The sequence below is a fragment of the Athene noctua genome, chromosome 3 (assembly GCF_965140245.1).
Source record: "Athene noctua chromosome 3, bAthNoc1.hap1.1, whole genome shotgun sequence".
Lineage (NCBI taxonomy): Eukaryota > Metazoa > Chordata > Aves > Strigiformes > Strigidae > Athene > Athene noctua.
The window spans coordinates 72,079,369-72,097,565 of NC_134039.1; positions in this window are offsets into that span (position 1 = coordinate 72,079,369).

An 18,197-nucleotide genomic window follows, 5' to 3' on the forward strand; every position below is an offset into this window, starting at 1 on the left:
ACACAGATAGGCCTACTGCAAGCTAAATGACGTCTTACAAAAATTATGTCCAAGTCAGTTCAGAAATATCTCAGTTCATTCACCCAAACAGAATGATATCTTCTATGAAAGTACAATAGTGCAATTGGTAATGAGGAAAATGTTTTCATCAGCTCATTGCTAAGGCAGTATATTTTCTGTGCTCTGCATCACATTAAAGTCTGCCTTTTAACCCTAACAGGACATCTAAGGCTTGTCTGATAGGTAATTTTACAACTAGCAAAGGACAAATTCATTTAAGAAACCACAGGTTGAAAATTATCACCTGGAATTCTCTTAGTTTTGCATTGGTATAAATTGTGTAGATGTCTTGATCAGTCTACTTCTGATTGAATGAGATTAAAGAGTTTCTATTACAAACTGAGGGTTTCCTTCCATTAATGGGAAAGTAGAGAGGAGGTTGACAATATATCCTGCAATTCCCAGTACACACAGGCTGCAGAATTAATGTTATTTTAATCCTCCCAACACCAAAATATCCCACATGCAACTTGAAAGCATATCTGTGTGGCAGTCCCCAGCTATCGGTATTCAGTGGGGTTCAACCCATACAGCAGTATAATTCATATGTCAATTCTTGCAACAAGCGACTTTGCAACAGCTCAGAAGGATTTTTGCTTTCGGTTTTCTTTTTTCTTCTTTAAAAAAATGATGGTAAGTACAGAACTACTTTCCAAAACAGAAAACCTCTTACTCTTCCTCAGGAAAAGTAATTACAGTTGATCTGAAAATACTGTGCATCAAAACATTAAAAAGAATATTATTCTTAAATTTTCTCCACTGTCCTGGTGAAATCAGTTTAAGAAAAAAAATCACGTGCCTATCAGACAGTCAACTCTATCCATAGATATGTTGTTTCTTTACAGATTAGTTTGGCAAGTAAAGGAATTCTACTTTGACATACATGGCCCTGAACACTACCATCAGAGAGACACACACATCTCTGAGACAAACGCTTTTAAAATGCCATCCCTGTAGTAACTTGCGAAGTAGATGCTTCCTCTTCTCACTGAGTTTCGTTCCAGGATTGTGTAATCCTGGTCAATTTTGGGTTCCTTTCAAAGCCTAGGAGGGACTCAGTGACTCTCGAGGGGAGAAAAAGAGGTATTATTCAAGGTTAAGGCTTAAATTCCCATTCTTTGTCTCCCTAGGTAAGCAGTGTTTTATTGTAGCAACCTAAAATTCTTCTAGGTAGGTGCAGTACCACTTCAGCAGCAAAAAAGATAACAAGCTCTGAGAACAAGTTGCCTGCAGTGCACAAACCATCAAAGTGGTCTGAAAGACCAATTTTATAATGAGCTGAAATATGATGAAAGCCAGTCTTCATCCCATGCACACCTCCAGCACCAGGTGCTGCATCACTTGACAGCTGGTACCCCACTCATTAGTGTGATCTGCTGTTGCCCTAACGAGTACACTGGCTTGTCAAGAGCGCTGGATCTTCTGTTATCTCAAGGATTAAATGATTGCATGCTTTTTAAAACTGCTCTCACAAGAACACAGGAAAGTAGAAAAGTGTGGCTCAAGATGATGAATTCACAGTGAAAATGTTTGCGCGATTTAATTACCTAGACACTCTCAATTTCCACCTACAAGGAGATAAAACCATAGTGAGCGCTTCCAAGAAACTAAATATTTTCCAGGGTTTTTTTTTCTTTTAGCTGATTTCAACTGCCAAAACATCCCAGTTTTCCAAAGCTGGATAGTCCTAGTACACTGTCAGCCAAGGTACCCAGTGTGATGCCAGGTTTTTTTGATCAAGCTCAAGAATAGTTCAGCTGACAAACATCAAGATTTTCACCAGCCTTAAGCCCACAATGTTACTTCACCAAAATATGATTTTACATCAGACCAAAAGCTATTGCTGCTACCTTTTGTCAGCAGTGTGATTTTAACATGAGCAAAGTCAGTAACAACCCGTCCCCTAGTTTCACAAAAAATAAGTGGAACTTGCCAAATTGAACTTGCCGTTATGCTTCAACTATGTCATGTAAAATTCTAATAAAATTGTGTTTATAAAGGTTATGGTAAATATTAATGTTATGCTAGTACAGAAGTACTACTTAGCATTTGTAAGTCTTTTCTATAGTGAAATTTTGCTTTACAAAGCAATTCAAAGTCTCGGAAGAAAAATTAATATAAATAAAGTAAGTTAGAAGAATTCCCTCTCATTTTGATTTAATGGCATAAAAAGTTTAGGCTCTAACTACAATGAATTGTCTAGTATACTTTATAGTGCACACTTGTTTTGAAAATATAAGATAAACAGAAAATAATTACACATGCTGATGGGTAATTTTAAACCATCTCATCATGAAAATGCCCAGGTTTTTGCAGCTCTTCTAGTGTTCTTTGCCTGAGTAATAAACCAAAGATGTAACCGTTTTCCCCAGCAGTGAGATCACAAACAAGTACTCTAAAATCTGTTTATATAAGAAAGAGAGATTAAAAGAAAAAAAAAATTCTTAAGGGAAAGCTTTTCAACCGTTTTCCAATTAAAATCCTAGCCCTGAAACAGTTCTGAACTTAATGAGAACACTAAGGCAAGCTGTTAATTACTTTTTATTTCTGTGAAAATTGCAAGATATTTTGAGTGTAATTGGTCCAGCTCCTCTATAGTATTACTCCAAAGGCACTAGGAGGAGCTCTATTTGTTCCCCAGAAGAGACTAACTACCATCTAATAGCTGTTAAAGTAGGCTCTTTAACAGCTAGATGTTAACATAAAAAGTATGAAATACATCCATACCATAGAAATGTAAGTTTATTACTAGAGATAAAAAAAGACCTCCTACAGAACAAATTTTATCAATGTTTTTTGTTATTCTCTCTGTACATAGTTTTTTATATTTATCTATCTATATATGTGCTCACACTGTTCACCCTATGCATATACATTACGCGTTCCCATCCAAAGTAGAATGGTGATGGCTGCGGATGAGTTAGTCTCCCAGGCTAATAACACATGCCTGAAGGGATATATAATGATGTACATATACTGTATACAAACTTTTTTGGTTTAGAAGAACACTATAGCTGACCAGAGGTACAAGGCAACACATTGTAGAAACCTGGTTTAAAATAGACTTTCTTTACACAGGGCTTTTAATAATGTCTTTAACTCATTAGACGTACATATTTAGGCTGTATGGGATTAGGTACCAAAAACTGCATCACAGTTACCACCTCAGGTTGTATCTACATGGCCACAAACATGTCCCCTGGGGAACAGTTTCATTCCTGCTGCCCAAATGGCACAATACAGACTACATCTAATCATGTCCACACTGCACTTGCAGTGCTTGGTATCCATTCTACAGTCTTAGGTGTCTTCCTCTCACCTGCACACTTCCCCAGTACAACACATCACTGTGTGCACTATTTGCCTGCTCGTACCACAGAAACAGATGCCTTAAGGATGGCTCCTACCTTTGTACAGCAATAGCACTCTTTGTAATAACATCTGCACACACTTGTCTCGATACCTCTACATCCACTGCATTTGCTCCTTGTACTCCTGCCAGAGAGCCTCTGACGTCTTCTCTCTGCAGTTTTTGGGCCTGGCTTTTTCCTGCAGACAGGATCACAAGGATTGCTCCACAGATCCTAGGTTTTACTCCAGATTAAGAACCTGAGCTACTCATTCAGGTACATGGCACCAGGCCAGCTCACCTGAGCCATCACCATTCTACTTCTGATGGGAATGACTAATGTACACACAGAGGATGAACTACAATGGGAGCACAACTTTCTGGATATCAAGGAGCCTAACATGGGCTATTCAGCATGAACACACCATCTCCCAGGATGCTATACAGCCAGAGATGAGGGTTACCATTGCCCTCTGGGGCTATGCCATCGCTAACTCATAAAGGAGCGTAGGGAAACCCACACATGACCACAATGAACATGTTTGTGGGGGAAGATTGAGCAATCTGAGAGTTTGCTTCCCAAATATATATAACATAAGATTGGGCAGGCCCTACCAGTCAGGGGCTCCTCAGCTGCACTGGGGCCTTCAACAAGAACTATATCTCATTTGTGATCTCCCATGAGGTTCCCACCAAGGAATCAGTTGCAAAGGCTACCTTCCCGTCACCCTTGGAAGATCAATAAGAAAGACAGATACAGCAGCTGCACTTACAACACCAAGGTCTTTAAGAATTTATCTCTTCAAATAGAAAGGTAAAGCCAAGATTCTCTTCCCAGGCACAGATACCAGCCTAAGGTTTGGCAGATGCTGTGCATCTCCTTCTAATGTAATCACACAAGCACTCACTGATGCACTTCCACTAGTCTTGACCACCTGCAAGACCTTGATCAATGTGTGCATTTGTCAGCTGATCACATGATGGGAAACCTTAAGGTACTGGGTGAATGCCAACAGCCCCAATCCCAGCTGCAGCTTCTTCCCAAAATATGCAGAAGTTCTGCAGTAGGCCCTGGAATAGTTCCCTGAAGGAAATTACTACAGTTTTGAATTGAAAGGTCAGTGCCATCAAATGAAGTTCCATTTGCACACAACTCAAATGCTGAAACAGGCAGGTGTCAAAAGCAGAAATACAAAGTTTCTGGGGCCAGCTCCAGACATAATTTGCACCTTGAAGATTAAAAACTCTGAAGCTGGCATTAGTAACAGTCTGACAGCCATGAAATACATAGAGAATCCTCACAGTCCTGAGGAAATTATATTTCTGCCTACATTCAGAGGCAGAAGGCATTGCTATACAGATCTGTGGTTAAAGAAATAGAATTTTGAAAAAATTATCTGGGCAGCCATTATAGCCTGGACCAATTATCTGGCTCTGAGCTTATGCTCATACAGCTGAACAGGCTTCACCCACCAAAAATGGCCTCATTCATACCACCCACTGGGAACAGTCCTTCACCTTCATCAGCACCTACCCATGACAAGGCCAGGGAGTTTGCCTGCAATTATCTGACTCTGATCAGCTGCAAAACAGTTAAAGGATTTCTTGAGTCTGGCTAATGAAGAAAGGAGAGAGGAGGAAGAGAATGAGCTTGGGAGGCAGACTGAGCCAACACAGAACATACAAGAGTCAGAGAAGCACTTTAGGCTCTCTGTGTGAACAGCAGAAGAAAAGAAGTTCAGATATTGACTGAGATGACAGTGCATCCCAGTAGGGACTGTGTGTAAGTCCCAAAGAGAGACATCCCCCATTATGTAGTTTGGGCTTAAAAAGTACACAGCTGAAAAGTTTTGTGGACTTCAGCAGCTACAGTGTTGTGATTTATGAGGAAAAAACACCATTAGAACTGAACTGCTGAGTGACCTGACCGGAAGCCAGGTCTGTTCACATGAAAGAGTCTGGAAAGTTGAAGGGCCAACAAGAAAATACAGAATCATCAGACTACAGACATTGCTCAGCCTTAGTCTTCACTTCATCCTGTACACAGCAGGACAGGAGCACAGAAGTGAGTGCTGTGCGCCCATTGCAGTGATGCATCAAGGGGCAGGAACCATTGGCCTGTGCCAACCAGGGAAAGCTCTGGTGATGAAACCAGATCATTCACAGCATGAAGTTCATGGCCCTAAAACAGGCTCTTTCAAAAAAGTTATGAGGTTATATTATGTCAAGCTGAGGTGCCAATAACCAACATTTCTGTGCTGAAAAGGGTCCAGCTAATATGTTCTCATGCAAGATGGCTACCCAGTGAGTTACAGGTTGAGCATTCTCTACCAAACTAGAAAATCCCATCAGAAGGATGGTGATTCTCAAGTTCAACACCCATAGACTTCAGCCACTGTGGATATTTGTGAAAACTCAGAAGCATTTAGATGACTTGACAGTACATATGCACATTAGCAAAACTCCGATCCTGAAGTGTACCATTAGTTTCTCTCAATTAGAGAGGACAGGTGGTATTTAATCTGTTTTAGAAAAAAAGAAGAAAAAAAAAAAGAGAGAATGAAGCAGACTGATGCTCACCAATGGAGTCCTGAAATTGATATTTATAGTTCTTTAACTGAATTGGAAAAAAGTCTGTGCTATTAAGGAAATAAGAAGCAATTGTTATTAGGACTATGAATCATGACTTTGGTAACTGAAGGAACTTTAAAACACATTGGACAAGAAGAGCAATAGGTTTTATTTACAAAAATTTTCATTAGTAGCAACTCTGGAGCTACCATGCATTGATTTGCTTTCCACAAATAACTCTACAAACATTCTAGTAACTATAGATCACAACACTCAATATTCACCATTCTCAGCTTGAAACCAGATAGCTGAAACAGGTACTTGAGTCATAAGTCACACCTGTGCAGACTCCATGCTTAAAGGCATTCCACTAGTGGCAGAAGTCACATCCTCAGAGTGCAGCTTGAAGTGACAAAGGATTGAGAAGTCAAGGATCATCTCAGTGTTCACACAGTGATCCACAATCTCAGCAGATTCTGTTAATTATGTTGAGAAATTAATGCCTGGGGCCAAAAGCAAACCGGAGACCACATATTGCAGTTTTGGTGCTTGAGTGGAATGCCAGCCAGGAATGCTACACTTGAAGTTAGGACCACCTTCTGATATTTGGCCGAGAAGCAAACAGCACTAAACAGCAAGTGGTGGGACTCAGAGTGGTGTGTCCCTAAGTCTTGGTTGCTTCAGTCATAAGAAGTCCTCCATTCTTCATTCAGCTTTTGAACAGCATTATTCATTTTCTAACCTCAGGATTATCTTTGAAACTCAGTCTCTTCTGTAAACTTGGAACCTGGATGCTCATCTGAGCCTGTGACAACCTTCCAATCAAGATACTAAATGTTTCAAACCATATGTAATGCAGAGAGACTGCTTTTTAAACAGGCACGTTTGCTACCATTGCTGCTTGGAAAAGCAGCACACATCTGGGCACTGCTCCACCTATACATAGCTCAAGTCTCAAAATCTTTAGAGACACTGTCAATAGCACTGTCTATAGAACAACTGGCAGAGAGATCAACTTGAAGAGGGCAGCCCAGCCAATAACTCTAATTCTGAAAAATAATTTAATCTCCAACTGTTGTAGTACTCATTTTTAGAATTTGCCGCACAGATCCAATCACCTCTATGTCAAAAGATGGGCTCCGAGACATCCCATCCTGTATTGAGTGTAAGAGAAGCTTACGAGTGCAATGAAATCCCAACATCAGTGCCCACCACGGCTGCATCATTCTCTGTGTATCCATCCAAAGGCCAAGACATAAAAATTTTCTTTCCTTGGTCCAGCTGATGATCACTAAATGCTACTCCCACAACAACATCATTTTTCTGCATTCTACCTTCATCTTGGCATCAGGTATCTCATCTCTGCATCTCCCTTCAGAAGGCAGAAGGAATCTTCTCATGCATGAGTGACTTGGATGTCTCACTCAATTCTCTGTTATGTCTGTTTTTCTAATCTGCCTCTCCTTTGGCTAGATAAGACTGCAGAGACTGTAACTTCTGCTACCACTCATCTTGAGCATCTTGATCAAGCTCAACATTCCCAAAAGGTGAAAAATAAAACTGTTAATCTGCTGCCTATCATGTGTCAAGACAATATCCTCCTCCTCCTCTGCTAGGAGTCCTTGAAGTAATTAATCTGATGAACATCTACAAATTCAAGTTTAACTATACTCAGTAGACACTATCCCAATCTACACTGTTCCAGTAACCCTGAAAATACCTGCCCAGGAAGAGTTAGCCCTCCAAGGCAAGTAAGCTCTTCTTTACATACCTTGGAGTCAGTGGATATACTCTCCACAATTCTTACAGCCTACTGATTTCACACTTGTAGATCTGCTTTTTCAGTCTGGAAGAACATGGCCATCCTTGGAAATCAGCAGTTAACACATGTCAATGGGTGATGCAAATTTTTATTTTGTCAGCTGAACTGTCACCTGTGGTAGCACACAGCAGAGCTGAGGAAGCAGAGAAACAGTACTTCTCTAAAGAAAGATTTCATATGTATTAGATGCTTGTGACACTGGGCAAGAGCTGGAGGAAAGGAATTAGAATTGCCTTGTGGTTTCAAAGCTGTCACACAAAACTGAATTTTAGGCAGGGGAATTTAAGAATGGGAAGATAAAGTGAGCTGTTTGCAGGCAGGTCAAAGGATAACACTCAGAATATCAACAGTATGAAGTTGTATAAAATGACAGCCTTTGCCTCCATCTGTCCAAACAGATTTCTCTGTTGAGTTTGGTTTTGACAGGGAATAGTGATTAAAGAGCTCAGACATGAACACTAGTATTAAAACCTTTAAGTCCAGAGCTGCACTTGAAGTCTGTTGATGAGGATAGCCTTTCCTTCCAGAATGTCATTGCACCATCCTTTGAAACCAAAACTTGCTGCAGCTGACAGTACCACGTTCACGCATACAAATCTAGTTAAAAAGCTCAATTGTATGAGTTTTTTATGTTGACTATTCATGTATTCAGTAACAACCAGGGACTGTATCTGCTGAACTAGTGATGCTCAGTAGTAGTTTCTGGACTTCAATAGCAGTTTTCATGTTATCACACTTACTCACTGCAACTTGAACTGCTCGGCACCAATACAACTTGTCACACGTCAGTTATTCTCAAGCATTATCAATAATCTCACACTGATTAGACTGTGTTTCAGTGTTGCTTGTTTCCTGCTTCAACTCACAAGACAGAGCTGCTTCTTGACTTTCATTTCGGATATTGGCTGGCCCAAACATCATGGCTTCAGCCACGAAGATGGTTACTGCACTTTATCCTGATGTCTGGTGTGCAATATGCCACAAAGGTGGCAGCATAAACCTGTCTAAAATCATATAACATCACAGCAGGTTTACAGGAGTACAACAAGAGTATAAATGTCATAAAAGAGCTTTAAGAACAGCATAAAAGACAAAGTCTTCAAGACAGTCAACACAGCCTTGTAGGTATTCCACCTTGGCTTCTCAACAATTTCATGTATCAAGAAGTTCAATTTAAGTAATATCATAACGTTTTATTGTTTACTGTTACATCTGCAGGAAATAAAGATTTTTTTTTGAGCATTTCATATTATGCATTAAGTAGCTGCTGAATTTTGGCATTGACTGGACCATGTCTGTCAATTTGCCCTACACACAGCAGTCACAATTCCCTCATCCTTCAAATCATACTTGCTGAAAAGTTATATAATTAGATTCTGTTCAATCATTGCTAGGATTCTGGCTATCTTTACACAGTCTTTTTCTTTTGTACAGTAGACAAAAACATTAAATAACTTCAAACTAGTGCTTGACCATTTATTTAGTGTAAAACCATCGTTTTTCTATTTTTTTCCAGACTGTGGTGGCCTCTGTCATGTCACCAAGCTGTTAGCTATTTCCATTTTGCCTTGGACTCTCCATAATAGTATTTGTACCTAATCTCATGCACTTACAAGCTGAGATGGTCCTTCACAAGCTACATGTCAAGCAGTCCTTACTCCCATACCTTTACAAGAAGACAACTCTCATGTAGTTACCATCATTATATTGCCACTATTCAAGATACCAAAAGCCACATAATCACTGAACGGAGATAGCTGTAAATTTCTAGATTTCTGCAAGCATTAGGAATCACATCCTTTCAGCTGACTGTCATCCTTAACCAGCTAGTAGCTTTGGAGAAAGTGCAATAAGCAGAACATGTCCACATGAAGCCATTAGCAAACTACAAAGTTACAACATGCTGTTTATACTATTCTTACATAGGCAGGAAATTAGCCTTGCCAAGAGAAACTTTGGAAGTTTTCTGTAAATAACACTGATTCTCCAGGAAGCAAGGATCAGAAAAAGGCTGAGTGCTGAAGCACCCGTTCTGAATTCAATCACAAATACATTTCACCTTATCAGAGATAGAAGTCTCTGTACTGCTAGTGCAAACTTCAATCTTTTGAACTGATACACTTTTACACTGAATTCTGCCTCAGTGTATAGTCATCATTAATATTACTGGCATTTCAGATCAAAAAGATGTTTTAGGCATAACCAGCTATGCTCTAAATATCTCCTCACCCCTTCAGAGTGGGGAATAACACAGTCAATAAGCAAAGGGCAAGGGGTGATGTGAAAGGAAGGGATCACAAAATCAACAATATGAGGCTTAGACAGAGTCACCTCCAGTATTTACAGGTAAAGCAAGGACATGCCTGCAAGGCACCATTATGGAGAAATTCCCAAAACCCTTTTTAGTAAGTCAGCATACTGGGGTGCCTCACTGAATTGCCTTTATGCTAATTCACACAGTGTAGGGAATAAATGTGATGAGTTATAGATCTGTGTGTGGTTGCAGGGCTATGATCTCACTGGGATCACAGAGATGTGGTGGGATGGCTTCCACGACTGGATTGTTGAAATGGAGGAATACAGGCTCTTTAGGAAGGACAGGCTGGGAAGATGAGGGAAGGGAGTTGTCCTTTATGTAAAACAACAGTTGGAGTTCTGCCTGGAGATGGATGACGAACCTGAGGGAGCTGGCTGATGTCATTGCAATGCTACTCTCTATAATCTCTGATTGACCACAGCAACTGGGAGAAGTGCCTGAAGTCTAGAGGAAAGCAAATGTCACTCCTATCTTCAGGAAGGACCCAGGGAACTACAGGCCAGTCAGACTCAACTTGATCCCCTGAAAGGCGATGGAGTGGCTAATCCTGAAAACCATATCCAAGCATATGAAAGAAGACAGTCATCAGGAAGAGTCAACACAGATTCACCAAGGGCAAGCCACACTTGACAAACTTGATAACCTTCTATGATGAAATGACTAGTCTGGTAGACAAGAGGAGAGCAGTAGATACAGTCTACCTAGACTTTAGTGAGGCTTTCAAAATTGTCTGCCGCAAGATTCTCATATAGATGCTGACGTATGGGCTAGACGAGCAGACATGGAAGTGGACTGAAAACTGTCTGGATGACCGTGGTGATCAATGGCATGAAGTCTAGCTGGAAGCCAGTAAATAGCAATGTATCCCAGGGGTCAATACTGGTTCTAATCCTGTTTAATATCTTCATTAATGATCTAGCGTGCAGAGTGTACCCTCAGCAAGCTTACAAATGACACAAAACTGGGAGCAGTGGCAGATCACCAGACAGTCCTGCTGCCACCCAGAGAGACCTTGACAGGCTGGAGAAATGGGCTGACAGGAACTTCATGAAGTTCAACAAGACCTGTGAAATCCTGCACCTGCGGAGGAAAAATCCCATGCACCAGCACATGCCAGGGGCCACCCAGCTGGAAAGCAGCTTTCAGAAAATGGCCTGAAGGGAGTGTGTAAAGAGCATGAAGCCAGACTCCTTCCAGCTGTTCCCAGTGACAGGACCAGAGGCAATGAGCACAAACTGAAACACAGGTGATATCATTTGAACATCAGGAAACACTTTTTCACTGTGAGGGCAACTGACCACTGGCACAGTTGCCCAGAGAGGTGGTAGAATCTCCCTCCTTGGAGATATACAAAAGTCTGGTCATGGTCCTGAGCAACAAGCTATACGTGGCCCTGCTTGAGCAGGGTTGGTGGACCAGATGACCTCCAGAGGTGACTTCCAATCTCAACCATTTTATGATACCATATTTATTGGTTCCCACATTGCTTCCCCTTCAGCTTCACTGAGTCACTGGGACTGTATCTCATTGTGGTGATACCTTCCATTTCCTCAGCTGCACAGATATTTTGGTACAAGTTTCTCCCCAGCATTTGCACAGTAAAGTCCTGAGTGTCAGATTACAGCATCTCACAAATGAGTAATAACAGACATGCCAGATGCTAAGGTTTGATCTGAGCAGTCCAAGCTTCAACACTGCTTCCAGGAATTATCATCTCAGGGACCTCCTGAGCCAGAAGTGAATCTTTGTGTTCAATAATCGTTGACATATTCATTAATCCAATCATTCTGGAACACATGTTAAGTCTTTAGCATCCACAATGTCCTCTGACGAGCTGTTCCACAGCTAAATAGCATGTTACGATGAATTATGTTTTGCATTTGCTTTGAACTTACCACAGGCTAGGTGAGTTTGACACCTACTAATCCTTGCACAGAACAAGCATGGAAGAAGTTCCCTGTGCAGTTTATGCCACTCACAGATTCATATATGCATAACCCAGACCAGTTCTCTCTGAGACCAAAGAGCATGGAGGAGGATTCAGCAAACTGTTCCTCTTATAAGAATCATTCCATTCCTTGATCAGAAATCAGCCATCTATTAGATAGAGCATTTCCAATGTTACTATAGTCTTCTTGAGATAAGAGGACAAATTATAAAATGTTCAGGATGTCAGTATACCATAGATTTATACAGTAACATATCCATTTAGTGATAAACAGTTCAAGAAAGAAAAGAGCACAAGCAAAGGATGTTGCTGAGAGGATGATGTTAATTGCATCTACTAAGCTTTACAATGGAGCATGATGGCTTTAGAGCTGTGAATAAGCCTGGGAAATGCAATATTTCTACATAAGGCAGTGAAAAGGACTCTTGTGACAGAAACAGCAGCTGCAAAGAAAGGAACAAGTAGCATCTACAGAATTTGTTTTAACTGTTCATGAGAAGTCATAGCCACAGTGTTGATGTGCAAGACCATGGAAACAAAAGTTACAGCTGCAATATTCAATGTCTTTTCCACTGTGCGTACAATAAAATGTGAACATAGAAAGACTGAGTGAATTTTTGTCCTCCATACAGATAAAAACTGTATTATAGTCCTTTTTTGTCAGCAGATACATCAAACAAGACGAAGAAACTTCATTTCTCAGTTACTTTCATAAACAAGAAGGCAAAAATCCTCCAGATTTTCAGGAAGGCATTCATAAAACCTCTTTGGCTATACCACAGCACACAGGCATATGGCATTACAAAAATTCTGGCTACTCTGGTCTGTAGCATTATTAGGTTTGCCTAAAATTTGGCAACGACTCAATATTTGCTTATCCTGACTGCATAAGAAAGGCTCTTCTCATAAAATTTCCACATTTCTTGTATTTTCAGGCTGCTACCTTTATCAGTTCTATGCTTTCACTGTTTGCCAAAGCAATTGAAGCCTGAAAAAAGGCATGTTACATGGTAACTATCTCCAAAACAAGTTCATATTATTCAAAGATGTATTCATCATCAGGAAATGCAGACCTGACAGCAAATACATGGTGCACGAAGCTCTTCCAAATAAACAATGATTTTAATTTGCTAAAGATAGCTCAACATATTATGGCAATATCAGGAAGCAATACTCACACTGATTATTTTCAGCAACATCTGTAAGCAGTGTGCACACTGAGCATTTTTGCCCTAATGAACCCTTCCAGGTCTAATACAAGAAGTAAAATGAAAAATGAAGTTCTCAAAACAGAACAGTGCTTAAACCGCTTAAACCAAAACCTCAGGTTCACTCAGGTTCACTTCTGATTTTTACAGAGGAAGTGAAAAAACAATGCAAGATTGAACAATAAATACAAGGCTAAATACAGTGGTTATTGTAGTGAGTGCAGTAAGGCTGATGAATGAGTATGAATTGCATCAACATTTTTCTTAGCCCTCTCTGCACTAACAGGATAATGCAGATATGGTAACATGGCACATTTAAGTCTCAACTGTGAATTTTTCAATTAGCAAATAAAAAAGGAACAATAATAATTTTGCTATCAATAGCAGACGTTAAGTATTTTTTAAATTCTTAAAGAGAAGCAATCTGACAGAAACAATGATAAAGGCAAATTACTGTCATCATAAATATTCTATTAAACTCTTCTTGCAGCCCTAGCCTTGAAAAATATTTTACTTGAATTCTGAGCTTATTCTCTTTTTTTGACTCTAACTGAATTTAGGAAGTATATGGTTTATATATAGATTTGGAAAATCTAGACTGTTAGCCCATAGCCCACCAGTTGTGCACACAACTGGTGTTCTGCTGACTAAATTTTATTTGCAGCAACAAAGAGATCTGTCATCTATTGATTTAACCTTAACAAGTTCAGGAATATTTAGTTTTTGAGATTTCTGGCTTCACAAAGGGCAAATTGTGCCTGAGTAACCTGGTAGCCTTCTACAATGGAGTGACTGTATCAATGGACAAGGGAAGAGCAATTTACGTACCTACCTTGACTTTTGCAAGACCTTCGACACAGTCCCACACAACATCCTTGTCTCTAAATTGAAGATATGGACTCTTCTATAGATAAGGAATTGGCTGGATGGCCACATCCAAACAGTTGCAGTCAACAGCTCAATGTCCAAATGGAGATCAGTAACAAGAAGTATCTCTGAGGGGTCTGTGTCAGGACCAGTACCGGTCAATATCTTCACTAATGACATAAACAGTGGGATTGAGTGCATGCCCAGCAAGTCTGTGGATGACTTGCATCATGTGTGAGGGGTGCAGCTGATATCCTTGAGGGAAGGGACAGCATCCAGAGGGACTTTGACAGGCTTGAGGAATGGGCCCATGAGAAGCTCATGAGGTTCAACAAGGCCAAGGGCAAGGTCCTGCACCTTGGTCAAGGACAATCCCCAGTATCAATACAGGCTGAGGTATGAATGAGAACAGCCCTGCAGAGAAGGAGGTGGCAATAGTTGTGGATGAAAGATCAGATATGAACCAGCAATGTGTGCTTGCAGCCCAGAGAGACAATTATATCCTGGGCTGCATCAGAAGAAGTATGGCCAGCAGGTCGAGGGAGGTGATTCTCCCTCTCTGCTGAGACCTTGTGTCCAGCTCTGGAGTCCCAGCACAAGAAAGATGAGGACCTACGAGATCAGGTCCAGAAGCAGGCCATAAAAGTGATCAGAAGGCTGGAGCACCTCACCTCCCCTGTGAAGAAAGGGTGAGAGAGTTGTGCAGCCTAGAAAAGAGAAGTCTTCAGGGAGACCTTACTGCAGCCTTTCAATATATAAAGGGGCCTTTTAAGAAAGATGGAGAAAGTTTTTACCAGGGCCTTTAGTGACAGGACAAAGGGCAACATTTCTAAACTAGAAGAGGGTAGATATAAGGAATACATCTTTATATACTTTTACTATGAGGGTAGTGAGATAGTGGAACAGGTTGCCCAGAGGAGTTGTGGCTGCCCCCTCCCTGGAAGCCGTCAAGGCTTGATCTACTGGAAGGTGTCCCTGCCCATGACAGGGGGGTTGAACTAGATGATCTTTAAAGGTCCCTTCCAACCCAAACCATTCTGTGATTCTAAGACAGGAGCAAATACTGAAGGACTGAAACAAGTACAGACTTCATAAGGCAATGAACATCTACTGCTGCAGAATCCGTATCCTGGGCACAGAGCAACCCATAGGGTTAGATCTCTTTATCGGTCTGTGCATCTAACAGAAGGTCACTTCTTGACTAGAGAGTATAAAAATCTGCACCAAGTCTGGCCAAACACAGAAATACCTGGAAGGGAGGCTATGCTCTGCATATCATACCTAGTGGTAGTGTCAAATGCTTGTCCTCAGAGCAGATCCAGTAACCTTGAGCTATTTTCAAGCTAAATCTGGGCTAGCCTTTGAAAACTTGAGGTCTGGGACAAAGAGGGGTGAACTCCTCAATGCCACAAGAGAAAGTCTCCTTCCTTTCACGTAAGTGCTCCCTAACTGACCAAATAATTTTAGAATCCCTGTCCACAGGAGCACAGGTCAGAACTCACACACACATCCACGACTGGACACAATTCATCTCAGGATGTACAGATGTGTGCATACAATGGTGCCATAAATACCTATACAGTTACAAGTAAAATTCATGACCTGCTATTCAAATCCAATCACTTCAGTGTTTTGGTCATTCTTTGGCCAGTGTCAATCATTGCCTGCAGTTAGTTTTGGATTATCATGTACCGGAAACTAAGTACGTTTCATCCAACAGTGTTTGTAAGTAGTTTATAAGTCCTGAAAATAAAGCTGAATTCTAAGAAGTTACGGAAAACTTTGACAGGAAAATGGGCAAGATTTGCATGTACCATGATTTGATCTGTCTGTAGCCTATGTTCAAGTACAGATATTCTTATATCTATACTTGATTGATCTATATACTTAATTTTTTTAAAATTCCATTTGTGCTGGAATAATGAAAAAGATAACTAATTACAGTTTCTTAAATTAAACTAGTTCTGTAACAGATATTTTGAAAGAGTTGGCTTTGTTACGAAATGCTTCACAGTCTCCCTTTATGGCTCTGCCCAAAGCCAAAATCTGATTAATTGCACAGTCAAAGCCTTGAATAATCTCCAGACAAACAGAAAATAGGATATGCCAAAATTGGTTGAATCCAAAATCTTCCAGTGCACACATTTCAAAATAGCTCAAAGCACAATTTTTTACCAATAAGAAGACTAAATCAAAGCATAATTGATCAAGCAAGAACAAGATTTATCTACAGCCATTTCCAACCAATGTAATTAAAACCAGAAAAGTTATAATAGCAATACAGGGAATTTTAACTTTCTTTTAGTGGGACAAGCAATACAGTCTAATAAAATAGGAGTGAAATCATTTCATCTAGTGAGTATTAAAATTAATTCTCAGGTTCAAAGACTTCTTAGTCATGGCCAATCCACCGACACACTACATTCTATCCAATATTTAGTAGGAAAAGATTAGCAAAATACAACTGCAAGAAGCTGCACAAAAACTGCACAAAACAAGGCTTTAATCTGATGCATGACAAAAAAAATGAACAAAACAGTCTTCATACCAAAAATTACTGATTTAAAGATTGTGCAATATATTTGGAAAGCCCTGACAGATTGGAAAGAAATGCCATTCAGAAAGACCAGACCAAGAAATTGTTGCCTGTCTGCTGATGCCAAAATTCAGATGACTAGCACAGAACTACACAGAATTGAGAAGCAATGAGCCCTCCTGTGCATGAATGCTGAGAGAACAGAAATGAAATGCAAATAATTAATGAAAGTCTAAATTTTTAATCTACAACTAAGGGATGAGATTACCCAAATGTGAGGTTGGGATTTACTTCCTTTAATAGAATGGATATATTTGAGATTTAGGCTTTGCATATGAGCCATAACTGAGGAAAGGAAATTTTTGCTGTGAGAGGAAAGGAATATCATATGTGGCTGCTGTTTGTGGGATCCTCTCCAGCACTGGACAAATTTTGTTGGGATTAAATTACTCTGGGAGGGAAAAATGAGGTATTATCTGAAAGTATCTGTGAAGGTCTATCTTATGGAAAATACAACTGCTGGAGAACATATTGACAACACAAGAACTTCTGGCATACTCTTACAGTCCCCAAATATTCAATCCTGTCACTATACCCCAACTCACGCATCTAAATAGGGGAATTTTACCTTCATAGCAGATGTGGGGATGGTATTCATCAAAAGGTTGAGGTAATACATCAACAAGAATAAGTCCCACTGCACTGATTACAAAAAGGTAAAAAAGAAACTAAAAGTCTTACTGGGGAATATATTTGCAGTAACCAAATCTCACTTTTTACCACAGAGGAAGGAGGATGTCAGACATCCTGAAAGTGTTAAATGCAAGGTATCAAATACCCAACTACAAACTCTTCAGGGAGATCACTACACTTTGAATAATAACAGAAGTCCATGAGTCTTTCATATTAGAGCAGACAAAACCAGCTCAGATAGCATGGTTAAACAGTACTTGTGACTGAGAAATTAAGTGCTACAGTTTTCATTGTGTGGGACTACTGGCTGGCTATCCAAGAAGGTACAATGTCACATTCTTCTGTACCTACACAAGCCTTCTATAACCAATGGTGTTTAAAGATGGAGATTGCTGTTCTGAGGTTGTATGGACAAGACCTTGCTAATATCACATCAACCCACTTGCCACAGTTCGCCACTTGCCTGTGCCAACAGACTTGAGGCTTCCCAAACTCAGACACGTCTCAAAGCCATACTCTAAGGCATCCTGTATTCATCCTTCCCATTTTGCCATGCAAACACTAAGCTAGCAAATGGCAAAATGGCCTTACCCCTTATTCTGGGGCAGAGCCTATCTCTGCAAGCATAGCAGGGGAATTGTACAGCCCAGTGTTGCAGTCTATACTAGCATCACACAGAAGAAAATGAAAAGTAAGCTACTAGCACAGCAGGGAGGATGGTCAGATGCTTTTCCCTGCTGTGATGAGCTGCTTCAACTGCAAGCACATGCAGCAGCACTTGGTTGTGTATGACCACTGGTCGAAGACCAGGTCTCTACCACTACCA